The following is a 25937-nucleotide window of genomic DNA, read 5'->3' on the forward strand; positions in this document are numbered from 1 at the left end:
TGAAAGGCACAGCGCCACCACCTCAGACTTCCTTCTCTTTTCCACGACAGGAGGCGTGGCCAATTTCCCTCATTCAAATAAAAAAAAAAATAAGCCAGGCGATTTGCATGGGAAACGTCCAGTCCGTGAGCCTATTGGCTGATAGCACAGGGGGCGTGGTCAACATTACGACCACTGAGCCCCGCCTACAGTAATTTGCATAACGGCCCCGCGCGTGCAAGGGAGAAGCGGGTTTGTTTTTGAATCTGCGGCAGCGCGGCGACGGCGGCGCGGCGGCGGCGGCAGCGGCGGCGGCGGCGGCGCGGCGAGTGAAGTGCGCGAGACTGAGGAGGCAGCATTGGGGACGGCTACGGGAAACGGCTCTCTGGGAAGGATATTGGTTCCCCCGTCCTCATCTCGCGACCCGAAAGGTATATGTGCAATCTAGGGGCTGTTAGAACCATATTTTCTTAAATTACTATTGTATTTCTGAAGAGTCAAGACCGCATTATGGCGGCTGCGGGAGTTGTGTTTGCGCCTGCGCGGTTGCGGAGCTGCGGGCGGGCGCTGCATGGGAGCACGTGATCTTGCGGGTCCGGCTCTAGCTGCAGTTGTGCAGCTGGCGGGGCGGTGGCTGCGCAAGCGCAATATTCATTTTCAAGATCTAATGTTCTTGCTGGACGCCATTTGGGTTCTAGATTTAATTTACCTCCTTCTAGAGGGGTTACATTTTGTTACCCTCAAATTCTCACATTTTTCAGGGAAAACGTTTCTTTTATGTTGTACTTCTGTACTGACCTCAAACTGTTTTCTTATATTTCTCCGATTCTCTGAGAAGCTCTGAGAGACTTAATTTTCTGTAAAAGTGATCGTCACTTGTGGTTCTTGATTATAATTTCACTTTTAGTGTGTTGCTGGATTCCAGTTTATATTTAGGGAGATAAAGATCAGCACCTAGTGGTGTTCTCACGGGAAGTGCATTTATTTGAACTGCATATTTGCAATTATATTTTTAACCCTGTTTTACCAGTGCTGTTATGGAATGTTTACAAAAGAGAAACAATTTGAGTTTTGGAAATATAAGGAGGTCTTGTTTAAGAAGTAATCTTAATCTCCTTGGGTGTTTATTTTTTAAAAATGTTTGATCCTAAGTCAAGGAAGTTTCAATTTTAATCAGTTTGTGTTCCTCTTATACATGCATTTAAGTTTTACACTTTTTCAGTCTCTGGTCACTTGTCTATTACTGCTTCAGTTAGATCATTTTTGTTACTCCTTAAAAATTAAGCCATTTTCTTAGCATTTTGTTTGTTATGATATATAAAATATAACACTTGGTACATTTTTCTGATAAAAAACTCTGCAAAGGTCTCCCACCTACACTGAGGCCATGATGAGGAAGTGAACCATCAATAAAAATAAAAACAAATTAGCTGATTAAAAAAAAAAACTGCCCCATATACATACGTATGAGATAAAATTGTTGTGTTTGATCTTGTTTAAAGTTATAAGTGTGTTCCTGTTTTTACTTTCTTAAAGAAGGTAGTTATAAGTAAGTCACTGATTATTTTAGTTTAAAATGGTAGTGTCATTATATGTAAATCTTATATAACACCCCTGGGAGAAGTTTTATACGATTTACTATAATTCTACCATTGTGCAAATTATTTCTTACTGTTCTAAAAACTTGTAAATGGTTTTCATAAACTTCATTTGTGGTTTGTATATGTAACAATTGGTTTTCTGGTTGGTTATATAACTCAAGTTTAATTCAGTCACCTGCCAGATGAAGAAGTGGTTATTGCTTTTTAATCTTGGTTGCTTTAGGGACGTTTTTATTGCCTAAAATAAGTACCATTACTAAGTATTAAGATGTAATTGAAAGGAATACTTGTGGTTGGTGGATTTTTTTAAAAAATGACATTATATACGAATATGAGATAGAATGGAGTGATAGGAAAAAATTCCTCTTTATTCTATTCTGACAATAAAAAATTGTCGTTCATATAATTCCTGGACTTCTGAAGTCTTCTACACAGAACAGTATTTAGAAGGCAGTTGTGTAATCTTCCCTTTTATACACACCCCTCCCCCACCTCCTTTGACATTGTTTCTGGTGTTTTTTAGAGTTGAAAATTTGTTTTTTCTGTATTAGTGAGTATGTGTATACACATAGATATTTAAGTTAAGAAAAGAACTTTGATCTTAGGGCGTGGTAGACTTTGCACTTCCAGAAAAGTGAAATGTTTTGGTATATCTATCTATCTATCTATCTATCTATCTATCTATCTATCTATCTTTTTTTAAATTTAAGTGTGTTTTTCCAGGACCCATCAGCTCCAAGTTAAGTAGTTATTTCAATCTAGTTGTGGGGGGCGCAGCTCATAGTGGCCCATGTGGGGATCGAACTGGCAAACTTATTGTTAACAGCGCCGCGCTCTAACCAGCTGAGCTAACTGGCTGCTCCTGGTTTATATATTTAAGATGATGTTTTTATTTGAATATACAAATGATTGCCTTGTAGATTAATGTTAAGATTATGAGGTACTTGAAAACACTGAAGAACATAATGTACAATGTAAATATGTATTGATAGGTCAATTTTGCTGTCATGTTTGTTAAAAAGGCAAATACAATTCTATAAACTTAAAACTAAGACTGAAGAATTGTCTGAATATCCACTATTTGTTTATTTGTACTTTATCAATAACAAACATGTTTTGAAATTGTGCTTTCATAGTTGTGATGCCACAAAATTTTGACACATATGCAGCATATATAAATATTAAAACTAGGTCACGCTACGCAAGAATGAAAGTGATTGGGGTCATTTAAAATCTTTTTAGTTTTATGAGTTTAAAGCCTCATAGTATTTAGTTTAGAAATAAAAGTTTTGATGGGGCGGCTGGATGGCTCAGTTGGTTAGAGTGCGAGCTCTCAACAACAAGGTTGCTGGTTCAATTTCCACCATGGGATGGGCTTCGTCCCCTGCAACTAAAGATTGAAAACAGCGACTGGACTTGGAACTGAGCTGCGCCCTCCACAATTAGAGTGAAGGACAACAACTTGGAGCTGGTGGGCCCTGGAGAAACACACTGTTCCCCAATATTCCCCAAAAAAATTTAAAAAAAAGAAAAAGAAAAAAAGGTTTAAGTCATAAACCATTAAAATAGTCTTTTTTTCCCTTTAAAGTGTAATTTGAATGCATGATGGATATATTTAAATATTTTTTACTTATTATAGCACATTTGAAACATGTTGAAATTAATTAGCATTTAGAAATAATTGCTCTAAAAGTTTTGGTGATTTATGTGACTTTTCCATGGTTGATTATTGATCAGTAACAATTGATCAGTTTTTTATTTGGATCATAATCTTATTCCTGCTCTTTAGTATTGTATTATAGATATTTTGCCATTTTGTTATTCTTTTAAAATATTTTTAATGATACATTATATTGTGACAATATCCCAGATTATCAGATAGTCTTCAAATATGTTTTTAAATGGCTACATTATGTCTCTATGTAGAATGTTCTGTGACTTACTAAACCTTTCTTTTCTTGTTGACCATTTTGTTTGTTGCCCATTTTTCTATTATAAATGCTACAGTGAACATCTTTGTACATGAGGCATGATCTGCATCTCATAATATTTCTTTGAAATTAGTATTTCAGAGGGCTTTTAAAGTAATTTACAAAATTGATAAAAACTTAGCTTTTTTGAAAAACATTTCCCATACCTCCATCAGTTTGGTGGTTGAAAATAGTATCTCATTAACTTCCTTTTTTTCATACTAACTAGTGAAGTTGAACTTTTTTATGTTTAATACATATATGCAGTTTTCTCATTTTGGGGGAAATTTTTGAGGATTTTTAGTGTATTTTTCTATGGTGGATGTTAATGTTTTTCTTGTTTATTTGTAACAGCTATTTATGGATATCAGCTTTTGGCTTTTCATATTTTTTTTAGTTTATTTTTAAATTGCTCATGGTTTTACATATTCAGAAGTGTTATATTTTTATGTAGGCAAATGCACTGCTTTTTTCACTTGTGATTTCTTCCAGGACTTCTCTGCCTAGAAAATACTACGTGTTGTGAGATGAATTAAATGTTCATCTATTTTATTTTTTTTCTGGATGTTTTAATGATCTTAACAAAAATTACGTTTTAACGTATATGGAGTTATTTTGACATACTCTGTAAAGATGGGTTGCTAGTTTCCATTTTTTCCAAATATCTTGTTTTCTTACACTTTTGTGCTGGTGATCCATCTCTTACTGCTTTGAGTTGCTTCTTTTGATCATAACTTGCTAGGTTTGAGCTATCTGTTCTGTTTCCTTTACTAGGGATAGTTAACTGGGAGTCCATTGCTCTTGGAGTTCCATAGGTAGGCCTAAAGAGTTCCATGGATTCCTTGATGTACACAATTTTATGTGAGTGTGTATATATACAGTTTTCTGGGGAAACAGTTACGGTTTTCATTAGCTTCTCATAGGAATGCAGTATAAAATCTAAAAGCAGTTTAACAACCGCTGTATTGAGGCCTTATTCGTATAGCAGTACCGTATTTTATTTGCTGTAGTGCTATAGATTATGTAAATGTGTGCGGGGACAATACTCATAATTCCTTTTCATGGTTTTTGGATTTTCTTTAGCCAGTCTTCCCTGTTTCTGCAGATGAACTGTAGATTCATTCGGTTTTTAAAAAGCCAACTCTGAGGTTTTGTTTAGAATTTCATTTAACCTAAATTGGGGTGAATTTAAATCTTTATATTAACAATATTTGTTTTTTTTTATTCATGAATATGATACACTTCCTGCATATCTCACATAAAATGTACTGCTTTAGGAACTCTGTGGTACCTATTACTTCTCGCTAAGGTATCATTTTACTGGTTTTCCTGTGCTTGTACAATGTTAATAGGGATGAATTGGTAGAGTCTTTAGGACAACATACATTTCTATTTTTAATCTGCTTCAGAACATGGTGACATGATGACAGTGCAAGTCTGAAGCTACAAGTGGGAAAAATAGATTGCTAAGATAAAATGTTCTATAATATTTGAAAACCAAAACTTTTCTTTGGGTAACATACTTTTTTTTTTAATGGGGAATTTTGAAAAGTTATCTAATTCAATTTCTGGCCATACTGGAACTTAATACTATACTAAAGGTAAAAGTTTTTGGTTTTGGTCTGTTCGGTAACATTAAAGTATTATAACTTCTCATAAGGATGCTTCCCTAATTATTAGTATAAATTCATTCTCCATTAAATCTATTCTTTGTGCTGATTGCATTGAAGAGTATAATCTTGATTAATAATGGTGTATTTCAGCTGTAATTCTACTTTACCATTTTTATAATGGGTATAGGAAAGTTAGGTTATTGCTAAAATGTTTTTATTGAACTAATGAAACTTCAAATTGATGGAGGCATGAAAAGATGAAATCAAAGGAGTAAAGATAGAAATCAAATGGTAAAATATTATTGGCTTTATGAAAATAATTTTAAGAAGTAGGTAGAAATGTTAAAATATTGGCTTCTCTTAAGCATTTCCTTTTTTTTTAAATGAAAAATATTCATCTTTGTGTCTTTTTCAAGTAAAGGTGCTTACAGAAGTTTGTATGTTTTACTTTTTTTGAATCACCTTTGCCCTTACCTGAGAACTATTCCTAGTTCTGACAGATCATACTTGATTTTTTCAGACTGTAATAAGTGAGAAATAGCAATTTTGGACTGAAGTGCTACTTGAGAAATATATATGGATAATGGTAAGAAATGTTGTCTAACATGTTGATAGTGAAGTGGTGTTGGATTTCAAGTGTTAGAAGCAAGAAGTTAAAATCTTAGTTTTGAGGTTATTTAATTTGGTAGCCAGTATTCCTAGAGCTGAATCAGTATTTATACCGTATTTATTATGGTAATTGATACTCTCATTAATGATTCTATATCATAGAGAATGTTTAGTTATGTATAACTTGTTCAGGAAAGCAAAGAAATGCATGATTTAGTTTAGAAAGTTTTCTATTTATATTTTTTTTAAGTTTTGAGGTATTGGAAAATTCATATATTGACATGTGTAGTTTTTCAAGGGAGTCGCAGGTAGAAAGAATTTTGAAGATAAAGTTCTTGCCTTTGAGTTCCTAACAGTAGTGGGGCATGTTATCGATAAAAATTAGTAGTTACACAACAAATTCCAAAAATATCATCAAGTAACTCTGGGGAAGCATTGTCCCTGTCAGTTCCCTAAGCATCTAGAAATTACCTATCTATTAGTGGAGCTTCTCTTTTTAAAATTCTTGCCTATTTGATCTTGTTACATTCTTTAGAGAGCTCAAGACTTTAAAAATTACTTTGCAATGTTCTTTCTCAGATTGTCTTGCAATCTACAGGGTAAATCCAGTAGTTTCCCCTGCCATGTTAGCTTGTTCAAAACAGAAAAGTGAGTTCCACAAAATTAAACTTTGTTTATATGTGCTTCAAGTTGTATGGTGTAATGGGGACAGTATGAGTGCTGAGCAGCTCTTTCAGTTTTTAAGTCCTACAGAATGAGATCAGGGCACTAGTGCTTATTTATACAATGTGAATGTTTGCAGTTTTGAATTTTTTTTTTAAACTTTTTTTTTTTTTAATGTAGTTTTAAGTGTGTTTTTCCAGGACCTATCGCTCCAAGTCAAGTAATTGTTTCAGTCTAGTTCAGTCTAGTTGTGGAAGGTGCAGCTCACACTGGCTCATGCGTGGATCGAACCGGCAGCCCTGGTGTTATGAGCATCACGCTCTAACCAACTGAGCTAACCGGCCGCCCCCCTCCCGTTTTGATTTTTAATCATTTGGATTTTTGAGTCTTAAAGGTAATGACTCAGGCCTCTCTTTGGCCATCTTCCAAAAAAATGTGGCCGGCTTAAGGGTATAGTTGATAGTGCCTTCCTGAGCGTCTTTATAATTGGACCTACATAAACATGAATGTCTGGGAAATGAAGATGACCTATGAACTTTACCATCAAAAATACTTATTTAGAATAATGTCTGCAGTTTTTTATTGCTCAGAATAGCGTAAAAAATGTTTTGTATTATTGTATATCTAATAGCTGAGAATAACTAACTGCATACCCTTTAGTTTGTGAGAGAGGGCCCCTTTGTATAGTGATGATGTGAGGGAGTAGTGTCATAATGTCTTACTGTATAGGTAATCCTTTCTCCCTTTCTTTGTTGTTTGTATAGCCCCTGTGCTATTTTGGGGAACTATTGTCTTGGTGGGTAACTAGACATTATGTGTGTACCGTGTTTCCCCCAAAATAAGACCTAGCCGGACAATCAGCTCTAATGCGTCTTTTGGAGCAAAAATTAATATAAGATCTGGTCTTGGGGCCGGCCCGGTGGCTCAGGCGGTTAGAGCTCCATGCTCCTAACTACGAAGGCTGCCGGTTCGATTCCCACATGGGCCAGTGGGCTCTCAACCACAAGGTTGCCAGTTCAATTCCTCGAGTCCCGCAAGGGATGGTGGGCTCTGCCCCCTGCAACTAAGATTGAACAGGGCACCTTCAGCTGAGCTGCCGCTGAGCTCCCAGATGGCTCAGTTGGTTGGAGTGCATCCTCTCAACCACAAGGTTGCCAGTTCAACTCCCGCAAGGGACGGTGGGCTGTGCCCCCTGCAACTAGCAAACGCAACTGGACCTGGAGCTGAGCTGCGCCCTCCACAACTAAGACTGAAGGGACAACAACTTGACTTGGAAAAAAACACACTGTTCCGCAATAAAGTCCTGTTCCCCTTCCCCAATAAAATCTTTTAAAAAAAAAAAAAAAAAAAAAAAAAGATCTGGTCTTATTTTACTATAAGACTGCCTATAATGTAATATAATATAATACACAGTTTTATTTTACTATAAGGCCAGGTTTTATATAATATAAGATGTTAAGTATACACCTTATAATAATACATTAATTTTTGCTCCAAAAGATGCATTAGAGGTGATTGTCCAGCTAGGTCTTATTTTCGGGGAAATATGGTAGCACTCTGTGGCACTTTTACGTCCTAATAAGAAATCTGAATTGTATGTTAGAATAGTGATTCTCAGAACTGACATCTGTAAAAGGATCTCTTCTTGAGTCAGTAATTCTCAAAGATAATACCTTCTTCCATTTTGTAGAAAGGTAACCCTGAAGGTGGGAAGTGAATCTCTTTCTGGGACCAAGAGAAAAAGCATTCGGTGAAACAGTGATGAATGATGACTGCTTCAGCTCATTCTCAACTAAGGCTTTGGAGCTTAGGAATGTATTTGCCCTGTTACCCTTATTAGATTCAATGCCTTAGTAAAAGGAAAAATGGGGGAAAGCATGGAAGAGAAAAAAGACTATTTTTGAACTTTTGTTTCTCCTTTTAGGTGGTAAATGTCAGGAGCTGACTGAATTACCATAAAGGCTAAATATGTTTGAGAGACTTCATTAATATTATATAAGGTTGATAAATATTTACTTCTCTCGTATTACAGTGCAGAAGAAGACTGTTTAGGGTTTAGAGATGGATTTGGATTAGCGTACGGTTTCCATATGTTGAACGTGGTTTCTAGGTTGAACAGGACTACACCCCAATTTCACCAGCCAGGGACAAGGGAGAAAAAGAAAAAGGGCAATTGGAGTCCACACTTAGTTTTTTGAGAACATGACCTGAAGTGGCACATATCACTTTGACTTACGTTTTATGGGCGAGAATTTCGTCATTGAGACATACTTAGGACAGGAAGACTGGGAAATGTAGTATCTAGTTGGACAGCCATGTGCCCAAGTAAAATTAGAGAATTTTATAAAAGGAGAGAAATGAATATGAGAACAACTAGAATTTCCTACTACAAAAAGAAGCTGGAGAAATGGTTTAAGTAACTCATGATTTGATATTGAAAACTTTTTTTTAAGAGATCCAGTTATAACTCTGTGTATCTTCCCTTGAAATAGAATTTCGGAGAGCTGCTTATTCATGATTTGTGGCCAGGGTTCTAGTTATTATAAATATTTATCTTATTTGTTAGAATTTCTTCTTTTTCCTTGCCTTGAAAACATATTAAATCATGATTAGTTTTGTAAGAACTGGAATTTTAATTTAAGTTTTAAAACTCAGCATAATATTTTTGAACTTTGCCAGTTAACTCACTTATTTTAAAAGGACGAAGGACTGTAGTTAGATTGTGAGTGACATTTATTTGAACTGCTTGTTTTAGTCTCAAAGTTGAGTTTATGTTAGCAGTATCTTTTTTTTTTCATTTGTAACTGTATGTGTAAAATACACATTTTCAGGATGGGAGAGTTGATTTTTGAGGGTCTTGTAATATACACAGGTAAAAAGATTGTAGTCATAAATTCTTTGCATATAGATAAAACTTACCTGATTAATAAGTAAGTAATTAAAAGTAGCTTTCTGTAGATGATAAGTAAAACAGTAGATATTTGTAAGGCACAGAATGTGGGACTCTTCCTTGTGGGGAGATCAAGGAGATCTTAGTATGTTAGGAGAACTCTAACTCCCTGATAAAAATCCTCGATTTTTTTAAGTATGAGTCATGACTGCCGTGGTGCCTACATAATATGCCTAGTAAAGGATCTGTTGTTCTCACCTGAAAGTTCACTAATTTCTCTTTTTATTTTGCTTTGCTTTGTATCTCTTTTAAAGACATTTATTCCTTTTTACTTTCATGTTTATAGTTATTTGTGTAGTACTTTATAAGCTTCCTGCAGTTAGGAATATCTTATTGACATACCTGACAAATGTCACATATTAAAGAGAAATCCCTTTGAATTAGGTATAACTAGATCATGATAAGGTCACTTTTAAAACTATAAAATTGCTTTCTATAGTGCCTATCTTAATATTCAATAAGTATTTGCTTATTGAAAAAAATAAAACCCGTTTGTTTCAAGTGGAAGTGAAAAAAAGGGGGGAATAAGATATTCTAGCTCCTTTCTTTCATTTAACTCATGATTATTCACAGATGTCAGAACTTTTGAACATGTAATTGAACATGTAATTGAACATGTAAAATAATTGAACATGTAATTTAGTTAAACACCTACTAGATTGTTAAAAGATCTGGCAGGCACTTTGCATATGAAAAATTGTAAATAGTAAAATAATTTTTAGAAAAAATTCTTAAATCTCGTTCATTAAGAAACAGAAGAAAATTAACTACCTATAAATAAGTTACTAAAATATAACTGAAGGACGTGTATATACAGATTAATAAGGGTTTGATGAAAAGATGGAATGATATAATTTTGTGTTTTGTGTAATTCTCTCCTTTCCCTCTCAGACTTATTTTAAGTGATTTAAAAATTGGAAGATAAAAACAAACAAAAAGATCAAATATATGGTGATGAAAGGAGAACTGACTCTTGGTGGTGAACACACAATGTGATTAATAGAGGATGTAATACAGAATTGTATAGATAAAATTTATGTAACTTTACTAACAATTGTCACCCCAATAAACTAATTAAAAAAAAATAAGAACAAAAGAAAAGACAAAAGATTTCCCTAAAATCAGTTAATACTACAGTGAAGTGGGAAGAACAGTAATTTTGTATTGGGACCTAAGCAATTAGAGTCTCCCAGCAGTATTCTTTATATATAAAATGGTGATACCCCCCTACCTGCTAGGGTTTGTGTGAGGATTAAGAGAGATTAGATATATAAAATGCTTAGTATTTGTTTTTGACACATTTTTCTTTTCTGGCTTGTCAATTCAGGCATGAATATTTGCTAAGATGCAGCTATGTGCAGCTATAGGGAGCCCTGAAATGCAAGGAGATATGTAGAAAATGACAGTGTTCTTGATTACTGGAGCTAGAATTTAAATATATTTAAAAAGTAATTTAGAAAAGTAGGTTTGATAATACCACTCACTAGTGGGGAAAATAAGTATTTAGAAAAGTAGTTGATTTACAAAGATTTGTGAGGGAGTCCAGCTTTAGTACTGATTCATTAAATTAAAAAAACAGTATTTAAAGACTGAAAACCCTGAGATTACTAATTTTACCGAGTGTACAGTAAGCCTCCTCATGGTGAAAAAGCAGCCATTTTTCACATTATTTACCTTCAGTGTTTGTCACATTTTTTCAGACAACCATCATTCCCAAAATTAGATATAATGTCATTTATTTTGGGTACTAAATCTACATAGGATTATCCCATTTTCTGTTTTTAATTTCAAATGCAAAGTCCTTCCTCTCCCTTTGTTTACCTTCCAGTTATGGAGCTTGCTGGATATGCTCACTCAAAATTGAGGCAAAACAGTGTCAGTTTTCTTCCATAACCTTTTCTTGGCCAAGTGCCTACCCCTTAAGGCACAGATTTGACCATATGTTCAATAATTTTCTGATTATTTTGATGTTTTATTTTACCATTTTATTTACATAGATCTAATGAGGTTAACAACACTATATCCATTTGATATAAGTTTTAAGAGTTAACTTCTGTCTAGATGTTTTGTAAAGTATAATAATCTTAATTATTTGTATCTGCTTGATTATAAGATCAGGAACCAAAAGCCATCTAACTTACCTCAATGAGTTTTTACCAGCAGTACTTAAAATGGTAGGGTATCATGGTTCTTTGAGATTCCCACATTTGTCAATTTTCCTTGTCTGTCTGGAAATGATATTCTTTAATCCCATTAAAACTGAGAATCCATAAGTTACAGAAGAGATACTAAACTGATTTTTGCTGTGAAGACTTAGTAGGCATCTTTTCTACATTTGAGATGCAGTCCGTGTTTTCTGTCATACGTAATAAAAAGAGATTTGCTTTTAAAGGTCACATTTGTCTTGTGGTCATGGTTACAAATTTGATTTATCCAATTTTATCCAGGTAGGAAGGAAAACAGATTCTTATTGTAACTATATGAACAAGTCATTAAAAGTAAAGAGGCTCAGTGATGACACTATACAATATTTAATCACTGTTCTAAGTAGTTTTTTAGACAAGGGTAATCAGTATGTACAATAATTTTATGTGTAAGTGTTAAAATGTTCTGATGGTTTTGTAACATAAACTATATTAAGGTCTTTCATAGGGTTTTTTTTCCCTTTGGAATTCTGAGTATATTCAGATCAAGATATTATTTAAAATACTATTTATATAAAGTATACTTTGAGGGTTAAATATAGATTAAAAGAAAAGTATTTTCCTATATCACCATTAAAAATAAAATATTAACCACAATTAAATGAGTTCATCGAGTCCTAAGTTGTTCTTGTTTTACTGACCTAGGGTTAAATTATCTAACTTACACAAAATTGTCTTCACCAGACTAACAGAATCATGGAAATCCTGAACCATTCTTTTGATACAGTTATGACAGATGTCAATTCATGAAGGTAACGCTTGTGTTCATGAGTCTCTTCCACGTAATAATAGTTAAGATGATTTGGTACAGTCCTTTACTAAGGATCTTTTTGATGTTTTTAGAAGACACATTTTTTTCCCCCTCAGGTATACTGGCAGTAAGGATCTTGACTTCATTTTTGTTTCTTGAGTGTCATTGCACCAACCTTGCCTAGTTTACTCTCTACATCTGGTACACCACTATCATTCCTAGAATTTTATTCACCATTGTGGGATTTTCTTTATCCTTCTTTTGTGTAGGACCATTGTTTTCTATGTGTCATGTCTTCTGTCATTAGGGGGAGAGGACCATGTTGTCTGATAACTGTTTGAGAAAGAGTATACGGTAGGTATATTTTTTGAGACTGTGTGTCTGAAATTTGCCATTTTATGTTTTTAATGCTTGATTGATAGTTTGGCTAGGTATAGAAATCTAGGTTAGAAATAATTTTTTTTCCAGAATTTTATGGCACTGCTTTATTATCTTCTTGCTTCTATTATTACTGAGAAATGTGACGCCATTCTTATTTATGATTTTTCCCTCACTGGAAGCTTGTAGAATCTGTTATTTGTCGCCAACATTCTGAAAGTTTATCATTGGTGCCATTCATTGGATTCTTACAGTTTGGCAACTCTTGCCTTTCCGTCCTGGGCATTTTACTTACATGAGATCACTGGAGATATTTTCTTCTGCTACTCTATCATTACAATGTGAATTTTGGATGGAAACTCTTAATTTTTTTATGTTTTCCCCCTATTTACAACTTTCTCTTTTTGCTCAGAATCAGCTTTGTCATCCAGTTCTTCTACTTAGTTTTTTATTTTTTCTATCGTGTTCTTAATTTATGTATTTCATTCCTTGCCTGTAGTATTCTATTCTTGACACGTGAATACAACATCACTTCTGATCTGTGGATATTAATGATTTTTTTTTTTGAAGTTTTATTCCTGTGTAGTCCATTGCTTGGTGTTTTTAAAAGTTGTATTTATTTATTTTTTAGTCTTATTTGTCATTTTTGAACTTCACCATACGTTGATTTGGGTGGGCTATTTTTGGAGAGCACCCAAGATCTTAAGGTCTTGTTTCTTGGGCTTGTTAGTATCTCCAGAGAATGGTCTTCCATTTTCATATATGGAAAACAGGGTCTGATATCCACCATTCTGGGAGATTAATGGAGGAAGAGGAATAGGGGTCGTGGCAGTCAGCACATAATCCTCTCTATTTGGTATGCTACTCTCATTTTAAGTTGTTTTCAGAATTTTGCTAGGATTGGGCTAAGCAGGTATTCAGTGAAATGAGGTGTAGGCATCTTAATGCTACACAAATAGCTTTCATTAGTATTTCCTGTTTTAGTCACACCATCCTACTGTTTGCTCCCTTTACTCCAGTTTGCAAAGGTGCCTAGTTCTCCTAGTTCCTATGTTTTTTGAAGTTGCTGCCATGTGAATCAAAGTGATTCTTAACTTATTCCACTGCAGCCTGGAATGTGATGTTTTGGGAACTGCTAAGTTAGTTACCAATAGTTCTGCTTATTTTTCAGCTCCCCAAATCTTTCCAGCTATTGTCTTTTTTACTTTTCTCCCTATTTTTAAGGATTTATGCTTTAAAAAAAAGTACCTTTACTGTAGTTTTAGTGGGATTGAGGGAATGAAGTTAGTTTTAGTTTACCATCTTAATGTCCTTCTAATGTTCCTTTTCTCTTTTAATACAGTGTGCGTAATGTTGATAGTAACTTGTATAATTAAAATATGTTAACTAAATAAATGAAAAATGTATTTACTTCCTACTCAATACAGTAAAACCTGTTATTTAGGTTGTATGAAATTTTCAATATTTTAATATAAAAATTTTTCTAATAGTGTGATATCCTGGGGGTGCCAAAAAATGTATACAAGTGGACACTTTGGTCAACATTGCTCAAGCAGTAGTTCACTGTAATCAGAAGTGTCTGAATGCTGATGGTAACCACTTGAACACCTCTTGTAATTGCAGAAGTCAAACGTGAATTGTATTCCTCATTTGTTATTGGTATATATTGAGTATTACAATTTTAATATGGTTTTGCTTTCTTAAAACGTGTATACATTTTTTTGGCACTCTCTGTATATAAAAAGTACAGCACTTGATTAGAGTTAATCTCTTCTGGTTCTTACTACTTGTGTGACCCCTAGCAAACAATTACATTTTCTGGCCATAAAATTTGAGATTATAGGACTCTACTTTCATGGTCATTTTAAGAATGAAATGAAAAAAATATGTGGTAAATGCTAGTTTTTATTTAGGAAGAGATAAAACATTTGGTAATCATGGAAATGTTTAACATTAAAAATAGCTTCTTAATATGCTTGCTTTTACACATAAACAATGATTAGGTTTATTATGACTCAACTTATCCAAAGCAAATATCTATTCCATTATATAATCAAGCTATGTTCTTTCTTAGTAATATTAAAAATTTAGAGGTAAATGATATGCATATGTTCTATAATTTTCTATAGACTTTTAGGGTTCAACTCTTCTAAGCACATACCAGCTCCTACTATGTAGTGTCTCAAAAACACTAAAAACTGAAAAAAGCTACACAAAAAGTATTTTTTCCATCTTGGGTTTTGAAGTGCAGAAGTTAATAGGCCAAGACTAAAGAACAGCTTAGTGAACTTATTAGTTGACTTATTCTTTTTTCTGGAAAGTAAGAGTTGAGATCCAAAAATGAAGGTTCTTAAAGATGTAGAATTTTTTGAGATTTTATTGGTAGAAACAAAAACACTGGAAATGTTTCAACTCACCATCTATTGAGCAAATAGATACTGTGTTTCACACTATGGAAGTGAGTGGAAAATTAAGATGTGATTTCTGTCCTTTAGGAACACATGTAAAGATATAACTGATGAAATTTGTTAAGTATAATGATGGTATGCATAAAAGAGCTTAAGAGGGCAGTTATACCTAGTTGGGGATGGACATACTGGGGAGAAAGGAGAGTAAGGAAATGATTGTCAGTGATAAATAGGTTGAATTGTGAATAGGACATTTGAGGTTTTGTTACATAATTTAAATCTTTGTGGAACAGACTTCCAAAAGGACCTATTTACTGAGTATCAGAAGCTGTTCATCAGATAGCTCTAAATGTTTTGGCTATTTGTCTCCCCATTAACCTTAGTCCCATTTTAGTGCTGCAGTAGTAATGTCTGTTCTGTTCGAATCTTTCCCATTTTACCAACCTCTTGCTTTTAACAAATAGATTTGAGCCACCTCAGAGAATTTGTTATATTTTTGAAGAATTAACGTGGCTTAGGTCAAGTATAACTTTTTTTTCCTGATAAACTGCGTAAAGCAGTTTTTACATACATTATCGAATTTGCCTCCTGGAGAATAAAGACCTTTTAAAAGCTGAGTAGTTTTTTTTTTTTTTTAACTTTTATTATGGAAAATTTCAAATATATACAGAAATCGAATGAAATAATGAATTCCATGTGCCCAGTCACTCAGCTTGAAAAATCAATTTAGGGGGCCTTTTAGCTATATCCCTACTTCTCCCCCAACAGTTTTAATAAATACCTGCATCAAGTGGAGGAATGAGACTTGATAGCATAGGGCAGCTAAATTTTAGGAAGGTAAACCAAGGAAGAGAGAAGAAGGTGAATTTCCTAGCTGATGTGAGCTATCAAGCAAACAGGTTCTTTCTTTGCTTTAATCCTTCACTTCTCTTAATGGCTAGCTTAATACCAAGACACATTTGTTGATTACAGTCTCAAATTTGGTTAGTATATCTACTTTCAGATTAAATTTTATCCTTTTATTCTTCCTATTTATTTTTTCCTCAAGGGTGTCCACATTATTTTTATTTGCTTTTCACCCATATCAAAATGTTGGGAGGTCTGTGGCAGGGCACAAAATTGAATTTGCCCTGGGACCAAACACTCACGTGGGGATGTCTTTGTGACCATCTGGACTACAAAAGAGAAGAAATTTTTATCTTTATGGCAGATTACTCAAAATATGCTTTGTTGCCATCATAGGCCTAATGATTCTAGCCCCTCCCCTGCAGATATTTAAAATTATTGTCAAGATTCAAATATTTGATTGCAATCTTTAACCTTTCTGCTAGAGTTGAGCACTTTGGCGGCTTAGATTCTGTGGGGAAAATCTTTAATTAGCCTTCTATAAGTGGAAATTGACTCTTACTTAGGATTTAAACAGCTTAATTTTCCAGAAATTATAAAAATTGGCATTCTTTTCATGATAAAAGTACTACAAAAGATTTTTTTAAAAGGCCTTGAGCAGAGTTTGACTTTTTTTTTTCTGGACTGAAATGGAAGCTTTCTTTCAAGTAAATTCCCTGATGTTTGCTGTGTGTGATTTGGCTCCATCTCTGTAACTGCTAATATGTGGCATGGACTTCAAGCTGTCTGGGATCTGGATGTGCCCAAAGTCTGTATTGCAAGTCCGCACTCACAGGCATTATGTTACAAAATTGGCTTGCTGCCTTCTCTGTTTTCTGTGTCCTGAGTAGCTGCATTGTTTGTTGCAGTATATGCATTAGCTGTTGTCTGTGTTCAGTTTCCTGCAGGCTGACAAAGTGGGAGGGGTTTTGTTTGATACATAGCTGAGTTTTCACTGTGTGAGTTCTTGAGTGCACATTGCAGCCATCTTAATTACACTTTAGTGCAACTGAGACAGTACAGCTGTCTCAAAATGGCTGCTAACCTAGTCTTTGTAGCTGCTTAGGCAGCAACTATGCCAGTGTGGAGACTTGTCACATGCATCAAGACCAGAGGTAAGAACCAATTACTCTTTATTTTTGAACATTGTAATTAAAAAACATTTGAATTTTACTGAGTTTACATAGGAAGGCAAACTTAGAGCTTGCTTGCTAGGAGGTTCAAATGTTTGCTGATAGAACCTTTAAGCCTCTATTATGGAAACAGTGCATAGGATGGTGAGGTCAAAGGTTAAATTCCTGTAATTTCTCACCATCTTCTGTTCTGTCATTACCAAAACATTTGATCACCATAGTGGTGCTTTTTTGGCACTAATTAACTTAATATTCCTTTTGTGTTGGATGTTTTAGTTTGCTTGATATTTATTTGTAGAAATCAAAAACATTACATTAATCTGAATAGATTTTTTTTTTTTTTAAAGAAGCCATAACTGAACCTTGTTTTGCACAGTGTGATTTTTCTGGGTGTGTGTGTGTTGTGTGTGTGTATATGTGTTTTAGAGGTATTGTTTGGTAGCTTTTTGGGAAGAATGTTAATTCTCGGTATATAAATCATAGTTGCAGAAGGAACATTTTTTTTTTTTTAAACACTGTTAGACTTTTTGTACTATGGGTTCCAATTCTTTTTCATTGTGCTGCCTCCTTCGGGCCATCCAATTATTTCACATTTTTAATGGTGTTAACTTTTTATCCTAATTACTTTTGCTTAAATTAGCATTCAAATGCAGATTTTGAATTTAGAAATAAGTTTACATCTTCTAGGTCGGGATATCCCTTTACTTTATAGCTAGTGCATTCTAATGCAACAAAACTGAAGTAAATACTCAATTTTTAAGTTAATTAACTTACATTAATTGTTGATGTCCATTTAGTCTTAGTTTAAACCTGTGGTATATTTAAAAGTAATGCAGCGCAATGATTTTGTGAGTTTAGTTTCAAAAATTTCAAAAAGCTTTCTCAACATTGTTCTGAAATAGAAACATTTATTGAGATACTGAAAGTCTGCAGTGACACAGAAAGATGGGAGAATTAAATCCTTATTCACATATGCAGATATGCAGAAGTTATACTTTTAACACTAATGTTTAAATCACAGTACTTTAAGTGGTATAGTACATTTTTCTAGCTTTGTCAATAGAGTATTATGAATATATCCCTGACTAATATGACATAGAACAGTAAGTTTTGAACTTTCTAAATACAACTTTTTAAAAAACAGTAATTTTTTGCACATTAAATTCTTGTGAAGGACTCCAGTATATAAAAGTGATACATAGGTTATTTTACTATTGTGTACTTATTTTATAAAGTAAATTTATAACGTTTACTTTTAAGTTATATAATAAAATGAGAACAATTGCTGTTATGGTGAAAACAAAAGTTTACAAATAGATGACATATGACAATTATGATCTTGTATTAGTATCAGTATCCAAGTTGCTTATTTGTAAAGCTCCAGGCGCTAAGGGACTGGGATTCAGTTTGAAGAGTATTCTAGAACATAATATTCTTTATGTTCTTTTTTGATTTTCATGAAGATAGGTTATAAGATCTATATTTACACAATTTAACAGTTTAAAAAAAATTGCTCCCTTGCCACAAAATTGTTTATCCTATTTTTTTCTTTTTAAAAATAAAATAATTGTTTTTCCTAACTTAATGTTCAGTGGCCTAAAACATATCACTAGCTCAGTTTCATCAACAGCTTTAGCACATTTATTTCACTTTCATTGACTGACTTGGTAAAGTTGTTGTGACTTTTTAAACTTAATATGGGAGATTTTTATAACATGAACATTACTTTATGTAAATTTCCTAAAAGAGAAAAATAAAAAGAAATTCAGTACATGTGGGAGATTCTGTCCATCATGCCTTTCAGTGAGGCTGTGCCCTGAAGTGGGTATGACGTAGGAAAGTGAATGTACTGTGACCATAATCACTCTTATTTTCATGCCTCTCATACTATGAACAGCTCACTGTGTTTCAAAAATTTCATGCAATTCAAGAAGGCATGTATTTGGTTTGATATTCTTTCTTGCTGGAGAAAAACTGGCTAGGTTGAAATTATTAATCAACTTATGTTGGTCTTCAGAGAAGGACCTGAGGGAGATTTTAATGATCTACTTTTTTTGTCTTCTATTGTGAACTATAACATTTATCTCCACCCTCCTCAAGGTGACCCCACTAATTACTACTTGTACATACACTCTGTTACTTGTACTAACACTCTGTTTACTCAAGATATTGCTGATTCTTTCAGTGCCATGTTGCATTTTTGCAACTATGAGCATAAACTAGACCCCACTGGGATTATTACTTTTGGAATTGGTAACAGTTTCAAATTTTCTATGCTGAATTCCAAGTTGGCCATTATGTTGGATAGTTGAGGGCATAATAAATCTGGGAGCTGGATAATTGAGGTTTTATATTACTATTTTGTCACTTCTTGTCCTCCCCATTTGTTTACCCTTTTTCATAAGCCATTTTATTAGCATAGGACTTGAAGGGAAATGTTGAGGTAGTGGAAAGAACATTGACCATTAGTTCACACCTAAATGTGAATTCTGTTTTTACCACCCTTTTCTAATATTGGCCAACATATTCCATTTTCTGACTCTTGTTTCCTCATCTGTAAAATGGGAGAAAATTTCTATTTGGAAAGGATATGCTGAGGATCAGTTTATAATGTTTCTGAATAGTACCATGAAATACTCCCCAAATATCTGGTATGCTAATTTTCTTGTAATATTTGAATGCATTTCAATTTATTTGCTTCTCAAATGTCATATTCTTTCTTGGATGTGATTGGATCAGAAATTGTGGTATGTTTAAAAATTATGGGAAATTTCTCATATAACTCATGCTCAGAAGCAAAAAGTACTAAGTACATGTTTCCCTGAAAATAAGACCTAGCTGGACAATCAATTCTAATGCATCTTTTGGAGCAAAAATTAATATAAGACCTGGTATTATATTATATTATGTTATATTATATTATATTGTATTATATTATATTTAGAGCTGATTAGAGCTGATTGTCCGGCTAGGTCTTATTTTCAGGGAAACAGGGTATATTGACTTGGCACTATCATATATTTTCTACTGGGTCCTACTCTGTTAAATAAATTAACCAATATAGAATGTTTGCATTAAACAGAAGAGTGGGAGAAATGTTTCAGTTCTAGTCTGGCTGAGTTCTCCAAATATACAGCGAGAAAATAATTTCTCTAAATAGGTGACATGAATTCAGAGCCTAGAATTTTCTGTTTCAGTATAAAGGAGAATCTTAAGAACAGTATAGTTCTCTTTCAATGGCCACAAATTGGGAGCCAATAGACTTATTTTATCCTTTAGACACTGTCCTATTTCTCTAGTTGTTGACATTTAAAGCTGTCAGATATTACACAAAAATGTGGGTGTCTCATCACTTGAAAAATAGAAGATTGGGCAGTGAGTGCTAGGAGTGTGTTTCTGTTTGAAAAAAATAATCTCAGTTGAGTAGCTACTGTCCGTTTCAGATAGGGCCTACTCCTCACATCTGGTCTTCTTCATTAATTCATATTACCTGCTGGGCCCTTGCAAGCTGTTCCTTTTAAATCCCTATCCTACTTACTTGACAGATTGTTGGCAGCCTTTAATATTTAAAATACAGCTCCTAACCAGAGGAAAGTAAACATAAGAAAAATCCAGTCTACTTCATTTGGTAAGGGAGAAGCATAAGTAAAGTCAGTTTACTCTTTAGAAGATAGGGCACATTTGCTAACCTTTAGCTTTGTCCAGATTTTTATATTGGAGTACTATGGTGGCTGATAGAAGGAGATACAGCCGACATCAACAAAAGTGACAAGTGACGATTGAAAGTAAACAGATTAAAGAAATACTAATTGGAAACATAAAAGTACTTTCAGGTCTTTTAATATAACAATAAGGTATCTTTAAATGTTACCGTTGTTAAATGTTATCACTGTGTATCAGCTTGATGTTCTTAATGATGATAGTAAAGAAGAAAAAATTATATTCAAGATAAGCAGTTTACTGAACAGGTAAATGAAATATATTTTGTAGAAGATTTTTGCCGAAATTGATTGAGCTAAGAAGTTTTAGCACTTAAAATGAGTAAGTTCCTAATAGAAAGTTTTCTTAACGGCATTAGACTAGATAATTTCATAGGCCATTATAAACTTATTTTTGTTAAAAGTTTGCTTCTGTTTAACATTCATTTTCCAATTATGTGAACTACCTTGATGATCCATGAAACATGGTAGTTTATAATCATGATCTGATGTGAATTTGAATTTGAATTCCACATTTTCCAGAGTGAAAGCCAGCTTCTTAGTATTCATGTGATACCACGACAGTAGTAACTCTAGCGAAGTGCTAAAAGAATGTTATTCTTTTTTGGAAAATGATTTCCAAGTTAGAGGGAAAACTTCAGTGAAAATTGAAAAAGCAGTTAACTTGCACAGGAAACATGGACTGCACTGCTTTCCTACTCCTCACACTTCGAAAAAGAGAATGTGATTTGGGAGAAAGCTTCAAGTCTTAAAATAAGGGATTAAAAACAATTGCTCTGTTTAGAACTTTCACAGAGTGTTCTCTGTTAATAATTGGTAACAGACTGTTATTAGTCATTAATGTGTCAATATGGAAATGATGAAAACAGTGGTTATTGACTCAGTGAATGTGTGAGTTTAGTGAAAGAGGGCGTTTATACCACCAGAGGGAAGTCTGAGGAGTTGCTTCTTCTGCATCTGCCTAAGTAAGGGCTTCTGTCTTCTCAGCTAAAGCAAACCAGACACAACTAACTGCCCAGCAGAGCCATCTGACCTTGTGCTTTCCTTTGCTGTCATAGAAGTATCATGGCATTCAAAGTGGAAAGTATTAATATAGAAGTCAGGAAACTATTATTTTTTGTTCAGGTACTATTAAGCAATTGTATTGTTTTGGATAAATTATTTAAACTCTTAATACCATTCCTTTACCATTAAATGAGGGAGATGGTTGGACTAGATAAGGAGTCAGAGAAGAACACAAACTTTGGTGTCAAAGTCAAGGTGAATTGTTATTCACTAGGTAGAAGTTTGAGAAATATATATAATGCTCAAAGTATAATGCCTATTTATATTAAGTGCTAAGTAAGTCCTATGCATTACTTTTTATAGGATGAGGTTAGTTGCTTATTTTCAGAACCTCAGTTTTCATATCTTTCAGTGGGGTTCAAGTCTACCATACCGAGTTGATGATGGGATTTAAATGACCTTAACAAATATAACGTACCTACTGCAATTAAGTTATGAGTGAATGTTAGTTGCATTTTCTCAGCAACGATTTTTTTCTTTTTTTCAGTCATTATGGATTTGGGGAATTCTGGGCTACTGGGTACTTTAGAAAAGGACCTTCTAAGAAGATGGGGTTATCAGGGGCCTGGCTGATTTATAGTAAAAATGCCCGAAAGCAAGGTGTTTAAATTTCAAAGTGAAGACTTTAAAGAGCCTACAGGGGCCAAAACAAGAATTCTTATTTGTGCTAAGGTAGCATAATAGAATAAAAACAAAAATTGACTGTGAATTGATCAATTGATTCAACAAATTTAACAAATATTTATTATGCACCTATTATTTGCCAGGCACTGTTTTGATGGTTGGAATACAAGCCCCTGCCCTTAATGAGTTTACAGTGGGGCAGGGGAAGTGGGAAGACAGTAACTACGGAAAGTTAAAATGCTAAGTCGTTGAGAATGTTGGGGGTAGGGGGGAATGGCTCGCCAGTAGCCAGATGAGCACTACTCATATATTTGTCCTTGCCCTTCCATCTGCTGCTTGGTGGCAACAGATCCTGACGAGAGAATATAGTTGTTTCAGGAAATCTATTACTGCTTATCAAAGGTAACCTAGGTAACACTTAGGCTTATCTACTATCAGAAGTTTACCAATTCCTATTGATATATATCTTGGTCATTCCCTAAATTAGAGCTTTTATTTTCTTTATTGTGTACTAAGGATAATTTAAGGACTATTGAGGATAATTTTAAGATGACTGAAAATAAGATTAAAAAGTAAGAAACATATTTTGGATAACCCCTAGTTAGCGTATTAACTACTTCTTTTCATCTTGTCATTTTAGATGTGTGGCTCTAAATTAGTTACTGGATTATTATTTGAAAATGAAATTTAATGTATTTATACTCAATAAAATATGTGGAAAAATACAAGAGGAGATATAGAATTATTTATTAGTCCATAAAGTAATATTTAAAAAAGCTTAAAGGACTTTATAATGGCTCAACACTTGCCCAGCCAGATCTGGTCATTTAAAACAATACACAACATTTAATGGGCTTGAGTTTGAGAGAGTGCTTTAGTAATATTAACTAGTGGTAACTTTGTTGAATTATTTAACCATAAGAGTGATACCTGAAGATGCATTGTCTTACTATCTGGTGAAACATAAAGCAATGTGTTTCTAAAAGCAAATCTGTTTAATGATCATTTACTATTTAAGTGATTAGTAAACAAAATTTGAAAGGTAGCTGTAGAGTAAAATGAGCACAGCTTTTAAATAATGTTAAAAATAGCGGTCATTGGATTTATGTAATCATGTTGGTCTATGCCACAAATAAACTAAGGCTTTTCAATATTTCTGGGACTTAAACATTTTTTGGGGAGTGGTGGGGGTAGAATTTTAAGTTATATAAGAATTATATAAGAATTACATAGAATTATATGTAAGAATTACAAGTTGATTTTCTCTCATTATCTGGATTTGAATCATATTAGTAAATAGATAACTAGGTATATTCTAGAGCCAGTCAGTGCCTGTGGGGAACTAACGGGGGAGGGTTTACTCAGCAGAGTCTCCTTTAGTTTGGTCTGGAAATGAGGACTGCTTTATGTAAATCGTCCTAACTGGCGCCAGCTAGCTGTAACTGCAGTAGGGCTGTACTAGGGCAGCAAATAATACGTGTCATGGATTTTCTGTTTGGAATATATACGAATCAGCCTTTTGGAGTGAAAGAACAGAGTTGATGTGTTAGAATAGGAGTACTGAGACCAACACAGTTGGTAATGAATATGTGGAATATTGAGAAGCTATAAGCCTTTTAAGCTTTTGGTTCTGCTTTTATAGATTTATGCCTTTTGATACTATTGGATAATATGTGGGAGGTACTTAACTGCCCACAGTTGCTGCAGACCTAATAGTTGGCAGCATAGAAAGCAGTACAAAAGAAGTCTGATTCTAGGCACCTTCACTTGGAACAGTCCTTTGGAAAGATGTACTTTGTGTATTCTGTGAGCTGCTTTGACATACTGTCTGATGTTTTTTGGCTTTTGTGGTTAATGGGATGTTTGCTGCACAAACTAAACAACAGATGTGAACCACTGTTTAAAAGGAATTTTAATATGTAGCCAATCTACTGTATTGCTGTTTCTCTTATGAATATGAACCAAATAAGGAATTTAGGCTCAAGAAGTCTGATCTAGAAGTCTGCATTAACTTTTAATGTTTATACAAATGAACTAAGTAGCAGTGGTTTATAGAAGAGGAAGTCTTTTTCTCTAAATCAAGCTGACCACAGGTAAGAGATTCAGGTCATTTTTCTGACACTCCTCCTCCCTCACTCCCTCAGGCCTTATCTCTCTCTCTCCCACTATTGGGAAGATTTTTGTTTTTAGTTTTAGTAACACCAGGATTGGTAAGATTGTTTAATGTTAGGTTTCAGATTTTGAATGCCATATTTAGATTTGGTCTTTAAAAAGTTATTTTCATTTTCTAATTTTCCTCGGGTTTGAATTAAAATGAATTAACAGTAGGCTTCAAATATGAATATTACTCATATTCAAATATGAATATGAATGCATACAGTACATTTCTAATATATAGAAATCAGTTTTAGATCTCTTGTCATTATAGTCCTGTGACTAGTACATACAGAGACGTGACATTTTGTAACCTTACTGATCTGTAAAGTTTTAGTGTAAACTTACCACTTTGAATTCATCATCAAAATCAGAATGCTTATGTTTTAACAAATGGCTCATTGACATTCATTAGATAATGTATATTTATACATATAACATCATCAAGGTTTCCAGTACCACCCTTATCATTTCCATTTCCACATATTGGACATCATTAAATTTACCATCATTTAAGTCTAAAAGTAAAATGAATGTATTAATTAGAAATGTATTAGGATATATTAGAATGTATTAATTAGAAATTCTATTGAATCTAATATTTTATTCCTTAAGATAAGTGAAGGGTACGCAGGCATCTGTTATGTTCTTTTTTTGTATGCCTGAAAAATTGCATACAGAAAAATCTCATTGAAATACAAATAAAGAGCTGTACAAAATAAAAAATGTATGATCATTACTGTAAAGATATGAATATTTATGCAAGTATGTGTATCAATCAATATCAGTAAGGCCAATGATAAAATCTATGATTGATTGATACAATAATTTGGGGGGAATGAGTGTGGGGAGGTAAGTAGGATGAAGTAAAGAGTGGGAGTGAGTTTAGCTTAGAGAAGTGGAGGAGGAAAGAAATTAACATGAGGCACCTCTCTGCTCTTTGCCTCCTTCTCTATCGAAATTAAACAGCAGGCTCTTTCTGCAACCTAAAAGTGTTAGTTTTAGGTGGAACTTCCAGTTCTCTTGATTGTTAAAGGCAATTAGTCATTTATTACAACTGTGGTTGGGTACTTAAAAACTAGAAGCCGGCTGTAAAGAATCCACAGTTGTGTTTTAGCGGCTAAACTGTTTCCTGTGGCCTTTTGACAGTGTTGCTTGGGCTTTAAAAAATTTAATATATGTTCTGCTAAACTACAAAAATTTATATGTTTGTGTGTGTTTTCCCTCTCAT

At 33.8% G+C, this 25937-nt stretch overlaps 1 protein-coding gene across 2 annotated transcripts in view; it reads left to right on the forward strand.

Annotated features, from left to right (window-relative positions):
* The first annotated feature begins 264 nt into the window (after positions 1 to 264).
* The window catches only part of ATF7IP (activating transcription factor 7 interacting protein), a 107910-nt gene continuing 82237 nt past the window's right edge, over positions 265 to 25937 (forward strand). Inside the window, exon 1 of one of the 2 annotated variants that reach the window (XM_033116266.1) lies at positions 265 to 410. The gene's annotated coding sequence lies outside the window, so the exon portion shown is untranslated. Of the gene's footprint in view, positions 411 to 24377; positions 24646 to 25937 lie in introns of those variants that run through there. The other variant, XM_033116268.1, reaches the window with a different exon arrangement.

The sequence above is a fragment of the Rhinolophus ferrumequinum genome, chromosome 10 (assembly GCF_004115265.2).
Source record: "Rhinolophus ferrumequinum isolate MPI-CBG mRhiFer1 chromosome 10, mRhiFer1_v1.p, whole genome shotgun sequence".
NCBI classification, from domain to species: Eukaryota; Metazoa; Chordata; class Mammalia; order Chiroptera; family Rhinolophidae; genus Rhinolophus; species Rhinolophus ferrumequinum.